At 43.7% G+C, this 12,757-nt stretch overlaps 1 pseudogene; it reads right to left on the bottom strand.

Moving 5' to 3' along the window:
• Positions 1-3,114: 3,114 nt before the first annotated feature.
• LOC140948723 (uncharacterized) lies at positions 3,115-4,528 on the bottom strand (annotated as a pseudogene).
• Positions 4,529-12,757: the final 8,229 nt, after the last annotated feature.

Genomic DNA, 12,757 nt, shown 5'->3' on the forward strand with positions numbered 1-12,757 from the left:
ATGAGCTTGTTGAGACAGTGCCAGAGAGCCATCGATTTTTAATTTCCCAGACTGAGACGAGTCAAATGAACACTTTCCCTGTATTACATGCATTTATCGTGAATGTAAAGCTAAGTGCAGGATGGATTGAGCTTAAATGGGAAACCCTATATCTGCTTGCATGTCGTTTATCTCAATCTTCGTCTGCCAATGGAACAAATTTTATTTTATATCAAGCCATTTTCTCGGTAAGAAGGAAGCTGAAAACCTTGCATTGCGTGACCAAGAGCTCTGCGTGGCGGCGAACTTGTTTGCTGAGGAGATAAACACAGAGTCGGATTTGGTTGGAGAAAATTTGGCCACCAAAGGTGACGAACTTTATTTTCAAGATTTGCCAATATATAATAAACTAAATATCTCTTCAGCAAAGGTGGGGGAAAAAACCGCCAAAGAGCCACAGAGTGTGGCACCCCCACCAAGACGCCAGCAGCGCCCGTGGGCAAGTAGGACGGGAAGTTGCAGCCCTTGCGTGACCAACTTCACCAACCGACTAGAGAGCTATTCAAGCTTAAAACAGGAAACCTTTATATTGCGTTAAGAGATGATGCAGCCCCCGTCTGACCATCACTCGTTTTTTTTTTTTGATACAGCGAAACAGACTCTGCGATGAAGAAACGCACTGGAGAGTCCTTGTATGAGATGATGCAGCCCCTGTCTGACCATCATCGCATACACACGCGGCATTGTGAAATGTTACGATTTTATAAAGTACTACAAACACTCCACCAATTAGGTAGCAATTAGCGAAAAGTTCTACATATGACAGACAAGATGCATGGCAGCCCATGTCTGACCTATGCGAAATTAAATTCCTTGTAATGTAGAATTACGAATGTAAAGTTTAAAGGCATCAGACTTCCATCGGCCAAGAGCGCGAATCTGGGCGTCAGAAAAACCTTTGTCTACTGCGAGACAGGCCGCGCCGATGCGAAAGCTGTGACTCTTATAGCGTTGAGCATTCAAACCACAGAAATTTAAGCAGCGCCTAAGTTCGGTGTTTAATTGGTTAACCGTAATGGGTGTATTGTCTGCATGGCAGAAGAGGGGACCGGGCTTGTTACCCCGGAGATGGCAATACCGGAGTATGAACTTAACAGGACAAAACGGTGAAGATTCATCACCAGGAATAACAATGTCAAAAGGGCGATTGCTTGTGTTATGTTTGAAATGGGTGATTGTGATCTCAATAGAGTGGATTTTCCCACCGGATGCGAGGAATCGGATGTTATCGTACGAAATTACGGTAGTGTGACACGCGCTCCTGGCCGCTAGTTCACCGATGCGAAAGAAACCATAGAAAGCTGTGAGAAACATGGCTGAAAAAAGTATACGCTGTGCTGCCGAAGAGTTGGTGTGCTGGAGAGAGCTTACGAGGTCATGCAAGATAGGTTTAGATATCGGTAACCTGACATCACACGATTTCTGACGACTGAGCGAGGTCAAAAGTTTTTGAATAAGGAAAGCCTTTGTGGGGTCATGCAAACCTTTCATCTTGTGGACGTAACCAATGGCCGATAGATAAGAAAGAATAGTCGAAGGCGAAAGATTTCTACCGTCGAGAAAAGAAATAAAAAGCGCCAAAGACGCGGTGGTTAACGGTAAATGGAAGGCTTTTGTCTTGTAAAATTTCTCGTGAAATTCACGAAATAGTGTCCACGCTCTACGGTATGACTGACCCGAACCTGACGCCAATACAGAGCTCAAGAGACTCTCTAAGTTAGCGACCAACTCTTCGGCAAAAGAATCTCGGGCACTATTGTTGGCAATTCGTCTGCTTGGGGTGAAAGTTCCTTGAGCCGTGCTATCTGAAATCGTGAAAGACAATCGGCCCGGGTATTATTAAGACCTGGTATATGTCGAGCACGAAGATAATGTTATAATTGAGAGCAGTCAGAACCAAGTCACGGATCAATATCATAACTAATTTGTGTTTGGATGTCTGTTGATTGATAATACTGACCAGCGCAGCGTTATCAGTAACAAACACGATACATCGGCTAGCCATCTGAGAACCCCAAATACTCACTGAGAGAGCAATAGGAAATAGTTCGAGAAAGGTAATATTGAAGGATTGCCACTGATCCGTAAAAGAGCCGAAGAACCAGTGAGGGCCAAAGATAGCACCATAGCCCTTTTATCCGGCCGCATCGGTATACAATTCGAGAGGAGGAGATGTGTTCCACTTATCATCCAAGAAAATGGAACGGCCATTAAATTCCCTGAGAAATTTTAGCCATACCTCCATATCGTGTTTGGTTTCTTTAGTGAGCCTAATGCGATGATGTGGGCGTCTCCCCCCAATAGTGAGATCAGTTAGGCGGCGAAGAACAGGTAAAATTTACGATTACAGAACAGGTAAAATTTAATAGACCTATTAGGGACTGTAATTCTCTCAAGGTAACTTTACGACCTTTGCAAAAGAATTCAAGTAAAAGGCGGCATTTTTGAAGCTTATCTTCCGGCAAACGAGCTTCCTGATTAATTGAATCGAGTGTGATACCCGCAAATTGTATGACTTGAGACGGTCCACAAGTTTTTTCCTGAGCAATGGGCACGCCGAGATAATCACACATACGAAGAAAATTGCTTAAATCGGTTCGGCATCGCTCTTCGGTACGCGCAATAAAAAGAAAGTCGTCAAGAATGTGAAGAACTCCGGATGCGCCAAATCGGTGCACAGAGATCCACTCCAAGGAAGAACTAAAAGCTTCAAAAATTTGACACGAGGATGACAGTCCCATAGGAAGACATACGTCAAAGTAAAACTGATTATCCCATTCCATGCCTAGCAAAGGAAAATCGGACGGATGAATTTGAATAATCCTGAAAGCCGATTTAAGATCGGTTTTGGCCAAAAAGCAACCAGCCCCTAAACTTTTAAGTACCGCAATGGCATCAGAAATAGAAGCGTAGTGAACCGAAGAATGTGCGTCCGGTATGTTATCGTTTACTGAGGTGCCCTGAGCGTACGATAGGTGTTGAATTAAACGGAATTCAGAGGGGTCTTTTTTGGGAACAATGCCTAAAGGAGAACAAAGTGTGGAAAAGGAGGGCAAATAAAAGGACCACATATCCTCCCGGCCTCACACTCTTTACGTAGTTTGGTCCGAACGATTAGCGGTTGGTCTAAAGCGCTTTTAAGGTTGGGTGAGTGCAACGCGCAGCGTTCCCCATCAAAACCAACGCGAAAACCAAAAGTAAACCCATTAACTAAATAAAGGCGGAGAGAAGTTTCGTATCCGCTAAGAATAAAATTAAGCCAATCCACCTTTACGAGTGATACTGGCTTTTGCAGCGACGGTTGAAATGCCTGCTTTGACAGGGTGTGTTTTAGCTTGGCTGGAGGAACACTGTGCGGCAGGGTGTTTCGAGCCACACTTATAGCAAATGTGTTCGAAATGGCACCCGTTGCACACCTTCCCCGCATGGAAACGCCAGCATGTGCCTCTTGGAAAGGACTGGGAGCGGGAGCGCAGTGGTCCCTTGTCCGAGGAAAATTGGGTTTTCGGACGAAAATTTGTCACAGCCTTCAGCTAAAGTTCCCAGTTAATAGCGTCCCATGGGTATTGTGCAGGGGCTGATTGCCTTATGAAACGAAATTGTTCGTCATAATGCAACCAGTCACCTGGTTTTGCGGCGATATCGCGGACAATTTCACAATATTTCATCAGCTTGGGTGTGTCCGTGGGTATTTTTTCCGAATAGATCGCAACAAAAATATTAAATGCAGAGAGCCACTGGTTGATAGTTTGGATCTTTTTAACTGGTTGGCTAGGTTCTAAAGTTAAGTGTGGGCGGGTGGTCTCACCATCCGAAGAGGCTGAGAATACCTTTGATTATTGGGAGAAAACGAGAGGAGAGTTCCAAAATCAAGATATTCGTTGGACCACATTTTGGCCTTGACTTTGGAACTCACCCGACTGCTAAGAGAAACAGCCGCGCTAGAAAAAATTTGTTTCGGAGCCGGCGAGTCTAACCCAGGCTCAGCTAAGGTGACAACGTTTTCGCTACTTGATGGAGTACCTTGGGTGATCTCGGCCAAGGATGCGTTGACTATATTGGCCACTGACTGGTCCGTGGAGGACTGTGTCTCCTGGCAGGGTGCGGCTGGCCATTGCGCTTTCATGGCCTCCGCGACAGCTAGCTGTACTGCGCTAGGAATGGAGGCGGAGAGGGCCTGCATATTGCCGGCCATGAGAGGCTGCTCCGTGGAAGTTGCAGGTTGTTGTTGATCACTGGGTCCAGGGTGGGTTTCGATCATTTCTGTTACACGTTCCCGCTTTGCAGAACTTCGCGTGCGTGTTTGAGACGTTCTCTTCGGCTTAGGAGGCATAACTTAGATAAGTATAAGTAATTAGATTAAGATAAGGCTAAATGCCATATGTTTCCGCTAAGATAAGATAAGATATCAAAACGGTATGAGTCAAAGAGGAGCAAATTAATGAAAGGTCTGAGCCGGGATGTTTATTTTTCCTTTGAGTTGTGTTTTTTGTTTAACAAACGGTAATGTGGCTAAGCTACGCACACATAATGGTGACGAATAACCGAACTCTGCTGAAAACCAAATGGCGAGCCATGTAGCAAGAATTGAGTGACATAAATGCCTGGTAAACGAATATCAAAGTGCATTGAGGACACACCCAAATAAGGGCGGTCGAATAGGATTGCACACTCATAATATTCACCAAGACACAAAGTATGGATAATGCCAACGCCAGCAAATACAATCTGTTATGCACGGAAGGCAAACAACAGTTCTGTAGAACTGTAAAAACAATGAGTGCAGCCAAAATAGAATGCGCCCAATTAAATAAAGGCGGCAAGTCAGTAACATAAACGGCTGTCACTAAAACAAAGGCATGGCGAGGCAAGTACGCAAACGTTAAAAGGCTCGACTAGGAAATGAAATGAAACGTTGAAAATTCAACAAGACGAAATTGTGCTGAATAGGCTCAAGGACCGTAGGATTGCTCCCCTAAGACTACGATGGTATTTTTCCTGACCGAAGGAATTGAGATGCACACCATCACGTGCGTAAAAGTTCTGAGTCGGGCGCCAAAACCCCCTATGGCCCCAAACGATAGCATAAGGTATAGGCTCTAAAACTACCCGAGGGTATTTCGTTAACAGCTTGGCCTTACGATTAAAGACCATTGCGCCCTGGCGCATGATGGTCTGGCAAACGCAGACAACCTTAACACCATAGGTGTCATGCAATAGCCTAACAAAATCTTCAATAGCTAAGCCAACATGTAAAGGGTCAGAGTCTGTTAAATCATTGGAACCCAACTGCATTATTATTTACAACTATCTCCGGTCGAAAGGACTCGATAACATTCAAGTCAAGATGTAGCGTTTTGGAAACCGTACGGCCACCGACTCTGGCCATTTTATAAAGGCACTGTGAGATAACTTGAAAGTTGGTGATTCACGGACGTGCAATAATCGATCATTTTACGTCACTGAGCTTATCTGGTCGCTAGGTTCGCTGATCGGTCAGTCATAAGCTCGTTTCGTAGGGCAAGCACGCTTATCGCCCACATCATGGCTCAAGCAGCTTCCTCCGGCGCAACAAAGCGCGCCACGCGTAAAAGCAAATCAACTCGTAATGAAGATTTCTTATACGACTTCGGTTCTACCCCCAGCTCCATTTGGTTCATCAATGGACCGAAGCCTGTCCCTGACAGGGGACACTGCAAAGGTAGAGACACCTTTAACCGGCATCGAAGCCCTCGCTTCACAGCACAAGCCGTTACTTGACGATCAGGCCCCCACTCAGAATGATCAGTTAGCACAGAGGATCATCTTGGTGCAGGCAGAAAGAGAACAATTGGCCCTCGAGTTGGAGCTTCTTCGTTTAAAGCACGCATAGCCTCCTACATTAACACCATCAACCACCGATACCGGAACATTTGCTGCTGCTGTTGCAACAAAGAAAAAACGCCATGTAGACTGGTCTCAAGATTTTTCTCCGGGTATGTCTACGAACGTAGAATACGGCAAACTCGATCTAGCAGAATTTATCGCCGGGTACCTTTCGATGATCAAAACGTACGATCCCGAGGCGACTAAGTTTATGCTTAGTCACTTGGAACTCCTTATGATTAAAGGAACTAGGTATTCTTGGAGCAGTGTGCGATCCTTTCACGCTCATATCGCCAAACAAGTTGAACTCTATCGCTTAGAGTGGTCTGACACGGCAGAAATTCGCGATCGGGCAAACACCTTTTTCAAGCATTCTGATTTACGTACAGCGCCCACCTCTCGCGTGACGGCTACGCCCCCTTCGACCACACGCTCGAAAAACAGGATGGGGGGCAGGAAACCCGCGGTTGTAAGCAGTAGAATTACACTGGTTCTTGCACTTGCGAAAAGGACAAAAACACCTATTCCGCTCAACACAAGTGTCGTGTTTGCACTCAGGTCCACCCTATGCTCCATTGCCCTCAGAGACGAAACCCCATTCCATCTACTTTTTGACAACCCACCTCCCCTCCCCAACTTTCTTCGCTCAATTCAACCTCGGACTTGTCAACGGCACATGAGTTTCAGGACACGTTACCACACACAGGAACGACGAGCCTCGTTTCATTGAACGCTTATACTCAGAGTTCTAACGTCTCCGCTGTTATCCGTCACATCCTTGCTCCTCGATCAGATAGTCCCAACGCATTGGGGTCAAAAATCCCGGTGCATACCGCATTGAAGATTAACATGTGGGAAGATCTTTTGCTTGATTATCATGATAAGATCGTGGTGGAATTTTTGAAGTATGGTTGGCCGATTAATTATACCGCCAGTCAATCGCCGCATTCTACCATGTGCAATCATCCTTCTGCCTTGGCTTTTCCTGATCACGTACGACACTACATTCAGACCGAATTGTCTTTCGGAGCGATCGCCGGTCCTTTCTCGACAAACCCGCTACATAAGCCTCTAGTTTGTTCTCCACTTCAAACGGTTCCAAAACGTGGTTCTTCCAAACGTCGAGTGGTCTTGGACTTGAGTTTTCCACCAACATTTTCTGCCAATAGTGGCATTCCAATGAACACCTACCTGAATTACCCATTCCGGGCATCGACCGTTTGTGCGAATTCATTTTGGCTAAAGGCCGGGGTTGTTGCCTTTACAAATCAAAGGCTCCTAGGAGCGAGCTCATGGATGAATTGAATTAGGGTAGAAAAGACAGTTCAATAATCAAAGAAAAACATATAAATCTTTTTGAACGGTTCATTGTGTACGGACTTGCCAAAATACAGCGTGACTCGAAGTATCCGATTGCATGTGCACCTGAATATTCTAGAAACTTGTTACCAGCGCAGCATTTCTACTTACAAAGCAAAGATCACCTTTAAAAGCAATTATTAGCGCTTTTTAGTTGTAAAATAATTTGCTTTCTCATGTGACTGTCAAACACTTTCTGAACGACAGTGCACTTTATGGAAAATAGCCAAGTTTTACATAAGCACGAGTTTAAACCGTGGTTTTAAACAATATTTTAATGGACCTCGAAGGTTTCCTAAAAGTGCGATGCTTTTAAATAAAGTTTCCATATGCTGTTCACAAAGAGTACGTAACGGTTAGTATTTGTAGAACGAGCTATATTCAATACAGAATACAGGCGTTTACGGCTAAATTGAACTGCTTTAGAAAACGCTTTTGATAAACACGAGCTAAAAATTATTTAACTCAAAGCAGTACGTGCTCTGACCTAGCCAAGTAATTTAAACGCAGTCGCAGAATCCGATTGCCTTTCTCCACTTGAATGTTCTAGACACTTGTTTATACCAGCGCAGCATTTCTTGTAGAAATTACATTAATAGCCCTGCTAAATGGAATCACCGACAAACGAGAGCTTACTTTAAGGCAAAGATCACCTAAGAATTCAAGCAAAATAGCGCAACGCTTGTTGGTTCTAAAACCTGTGCTTCTAGTTCACACAACATTAATTCATTCCCTGTTTGCATACGTAGACAAATGGTCGAACGGATTCGTCCAAATAACTGAATAAACCACAATAGATACTCCTCAATGTCGCTTTAACAATTCGAGGACCGTTTTTTTGTAGTGATTATAAGGCTGTTTGGCTTATTCGCTTTTCGCTGAACGAAATCCCATCGTCAGGCTGCAATAGCTCTTTCACACTCCTGTTGATCGCATCTTCTCCATATCAAGTATAATATCGGGAACAAAATAATGTGCACAATTCGTCCAAATATGCAGCAATGAACCACGCTCAATTATTTCAATGTCCTTTTAAAAATTCTAAGTCCATTTCTTGCGGATGATGTTATCAGTGTTCTTTAGAATCTTTCCATTTATACAAAACCCATCTCTATAATTGATGTGTCGGGAAAAAAATTCGCCTTAGTAGTACCCTCTACAATATTCCAAACATATGCGTAAAAGGCACTTGGAACAAAAGTAATAATAAGTAAGGGAGGTAAGAGTAAAGTGTCTAATCTGACTTTAATGAATAAATTAATTAGAATCGAGTGAGTGAGTGAGTGAGTGAGTGAGTGATCGAGTGCCATTCGAGTGCCTCCAAAAGCCCATGGCATGACTACGTCATCCATGAGCTAAAAAGACCCTCAACGCGCTTATCGCCAGTTTCCGATCGACCCTAAAGACTATTATCCGTTGGGCTTCACATTTGACAATCATATTTATTTTGAGACGCGCGCGGTGTCCTTTCGGTTTACGGACCTCGGCCATGATCTGTCAACGATCAACTAAGGCCGTCATATATATTTTCACGCAAGCCGGTTTTTCCGCGGATGTTTACCTAGATGATTTTTACGGCGCTCAAAGACCGTCGCTGGCTGAGAATGCCTTTGCTACTCTGCAATCTATTTGCGATACCCTAGGCTTAGCCTCTTCGCCTGAAAAAGATTCACCGCCGGCCTTTGAGAAGGTTTGCTTGGGTATCCTCGTCAATACCAAGGATTTTACATTACGTGTTCCAGATTAGCGGCTTAGCGAATTATCCGATGAGTTACATTCGTGGTTGTCACGCGAGCGCTTTACCGTCAAAGAACTGCAGTCTTTGCTCGGTAAACTTTCTTTCGTGACTGCTTGCGTCCACGCTTGTCGGATTTTTCTTTCTCGCCTCTTGAACGCTTTGCGTAGTTTCCCTTCCAATCTCAACTAGTCACGTTGGAAATGCGTCACGATTTGGCTTGGTGGCAAACTTTTCTTCCCCTTTACAATGGTGTTTCGGTTATCAAGCCAGCCGACTGGTCCTTTGGTGATTTTCGTTTCACCACGGATGCTTGTCTGACTCGCGGCGGAGCCTCGTGTCTCGACAAATGCCTTACATTCCCTTTCCCGAATTTTGTCCTCCACGCCGCGTCTCACAACTCTGCTCCGGAACTCTTCACTGTTTTGTCGCGGTAAAGTTCTGGGCCACAGCATTGTGACATCAGCGATTTGTCGTCTCCTGCGACAACGAGGTGGCGGTTACCGTGATCAACTCGGGCTCCACCAAGGATCCTTTCATGCAGCGCTGTTTACGCCAGTTGTGGTTCACTTCAGCGCTTCATGATGTTGACCTTGGCGTCCGGCATATTCCCGGCGAGCATAACACATTAGCCGATGCCTTGAGTCGTTGGGATAACACCTCCTCTCAATCTCAGTTCGCCCAAGCGACCACAGCTCTCGGGATCAGTTACGTTTTCGAAGAGCTACCTGGAGACTTCTGTTATTTTGACGTTGTCTGATATTTTTTCGCTTTTGTTATAGTTTTTTTTTGGTTAGTCTCCTCATTTCAATCATTCAGACATTTATCGTTTCTTTTTTCAGGGAACTTTACCAATGTTTCTTCACTAGATGCCTTTGCTCAGCGTTTAGTTCATTTGGCTTTTGCCGCATCGACGCATAAGAATATTAAGTCTCACGTTAACGTTTACACTAGGTTTTGTCATTCTGTCCGTGCCTCTCCGTTTCCTTTTCAGATCGATTTGCTTATTCGTTACGTTGCTTATCTCAACCTTTCTGGTCGAACGTACGCCACGATCATCAATCATATCGGCAGTCTTAAACATGTAAATCAGCTGTTAGGTTTCGGAAAGGTCTAGGACACACATTATCGTTTCCAGTTAGTTTTAAGGGGTGTTAAGCGCTATCTCGGAGTATCCCCCAACCGCAAACATCCTATTACTCTTGAATTTTTGCAGAAGGCGTACTCGCAGTTCACCTTAACTATACCTTTACATGCAGTCATGTGGGCTTTGTTCCTCGTCACCTTTTTTACCTTTTTAACGAAAATCTAATTTAGTCCCCGACGTAGCAGATCGCATCTCAACTAAAGTTCCTTTGCGGGCTGATTTAGAGTTTTCCTCTCAGGGGGCATCGCTACATATTAAAGCGTCTAAGACTATTCAGTATCAACAGCGTTCTTTGTCAATTCCCTTGCCGTGCATCCCAGGTTCCCCGCTTTGTCCAGTCATGGCTTCAAGGCGTCATTTACGCCTTAATCCAGGGCCGTCGCATGCTCCGCTCTTCTCGGTTTTTTCTCCCAGGTCTCACAACTTATCGCCCATCACGTATCGCCATTTTTCCCAGTTTCTTTCGCGGGTCATTCAAGCGATCGGCTTAGTTTCGACCCATTACTCTCCCAATAGTTTCGGTCGCAGCGGCGCGAGTTTCGCCTTTCGGTGTAATGCTCCGACGGAACTTATTCAGCGGCAAGGTGATTGGCAAAGTGACGCCTATCTAGTTTATCTCGAAATGTCCTCCGCTTAAAAGAGACAAGCAGTAAATTCCATGGCCGCCCAGATTCTTCTTTTATCTCGAAGTTCTCACTAGCATGTCTTTTTTTATAGCTATATCTATACACCCGAATATATTATCTTTGTAGCTCTATTAATAATATTTATTTTTTCTCACATTCACGTCTCTTCTCTTATACCACCCGACTTCGGTTTGGACCTCAAGGCGGACACCAACCAAACTCGATAGATTTATAGCCAAGAGAAAATCACGCTGGCCTTGCGATGCTCGTGTGATACACACGCGCTTCGCGCGCGACGAGATTATAAACCTCGCGGCGCCTCGCTTCGCGAGGAACAAGTCGCTCGTAAAAGGCGTCGCTTTCGCGAGATTGCAACTAGCTCACGGTGCTTTGACTGGAAAGACAGATTTAAGTATGTCAGGTCCACTTGTAAACGACCACGAAAGACTGTAAAAACCCACGTATAAGAACCTAAAATTTTTATATTAAATCCCGTTTTCATAAGAACCTATTTAGCCTAAAATTTTCAATAGGTTATTTTACAAAAATGAAGGCACAGATGATAATACAGAAAAAATTTTTAGCGTAGGTTTCAGTCAGTGAGATTTAAACAATGAACTATAATGAGAACATATCATGTCTTTGCCAATTCTGGTTTACACAATGCAATTATTAAGAATACAGATAGATGTGTCTCTCTCATATATTGGGATTGGTAGATCCCCAGACAATAATACAATAATGAAGATAAAGGTAAACTAAACAATAATAAAGAGTTTTTAGACAGGGTTTAGGTAGAAAAAATCTTGCTCTATTAATGACTCCTATTGATTTCGAGATTTTACGAGCTACTTGAGAAATGTGCTGTTTCCAAGACAGATGTTCATCAAGGACTTCACCGAGGAAGACCGTTTCCTTAACCTGTTCGATTCTCTGTTCATTTATGCATATTTGCATTGGAAAATGATACCTTTTCTGTCTAGGCTTAAATAACATAAAGTTTGTTTTCTTCAGGTTTAAGGAGAGTTTGTTTGCCCTTAAACCAAGTGGATAATTCATTAAGTTCGGAATTGAGTGAGGCTGTTAGGTAGACAGGATCTTTATGGGACATAAATAAATTAGTATCATCAGCGAATAAAATCAGCTCGACGCGCGTCGATACGTTATTTAAATCATTAATATAGAGCAAGAAAAACAAGGGGCCCAAAATAGATCCCTGGGGGACACCACAGCAGATGGTTTGTGGAGAGGAACATTGACTGTTAAATTGAACGTATTGCAACCTGTTGGAAAGGAAGCTTCTAACCCAGCCCAGAGCTGCGCCACGTATACCATAGTGTTTGAGTTTGTCAAGCAGAATATTATGATCGACGGTATCAAAGGCCTTAGAAAGATCAAGGAAAACGCCAACGGCATGTTCATTGCGATCAAGAGCAAGGGAGATTTTTTCATATAGGTCAATCAATGCTAACGAAGTTAAATGATTTTTCCTGAAGCCAAATTGATTATCACATAGAATTTGTAGTTTACTTAAATAATTATAAAGACGGTTATAAACAACCTTTTCAAGAAACTTAGAAAAGCTAGGGAGGACTAGTCTCCTCAGGTAAAAGTACCTACGGGAAGCCGAGGGTTAGAAACCTTACTTGCCAGTGAATGATATATTTAGCTGGTTAAGTAATTCTTGTTCGGAATGATGAGATTTACATTACTGTTTATCTTATGTCGACAGTTGTGAGATTCTTAATACCTGTTGATTTTTGTAAATTATACTGAGAATTATTATCTATCATCTGCTTATTTGGTGGCTTTTTATAATGAAAAACTTTAGGCGACCTTAGTTTTCTGCTCCAGAAGAGAGAAAGTAAGGGAGCAAAACCCAGCCCCGAGTGGCAAAGTGGCAAAAGCATCTCTCCATCACCCAATGATGTTTTCTCTCTCAAAAGCTACTCAGCTGCAAAATTTACCTCTTGAGTTCCTTGACAA

The sequence above is a fragment of the Porites lutea genome, chromosome 9 (genome assembly GCF_958299795.1).
Source record: "Porites lutea chromosome 9, jaPorLute2.1, whole genome shotgun sequence".
Lineage (NCBI taxonomy): Eukaryota > Metazoa > Cnidaria > Anthozoa > Scleractinia > Poritidae > Porites > Porites lutea.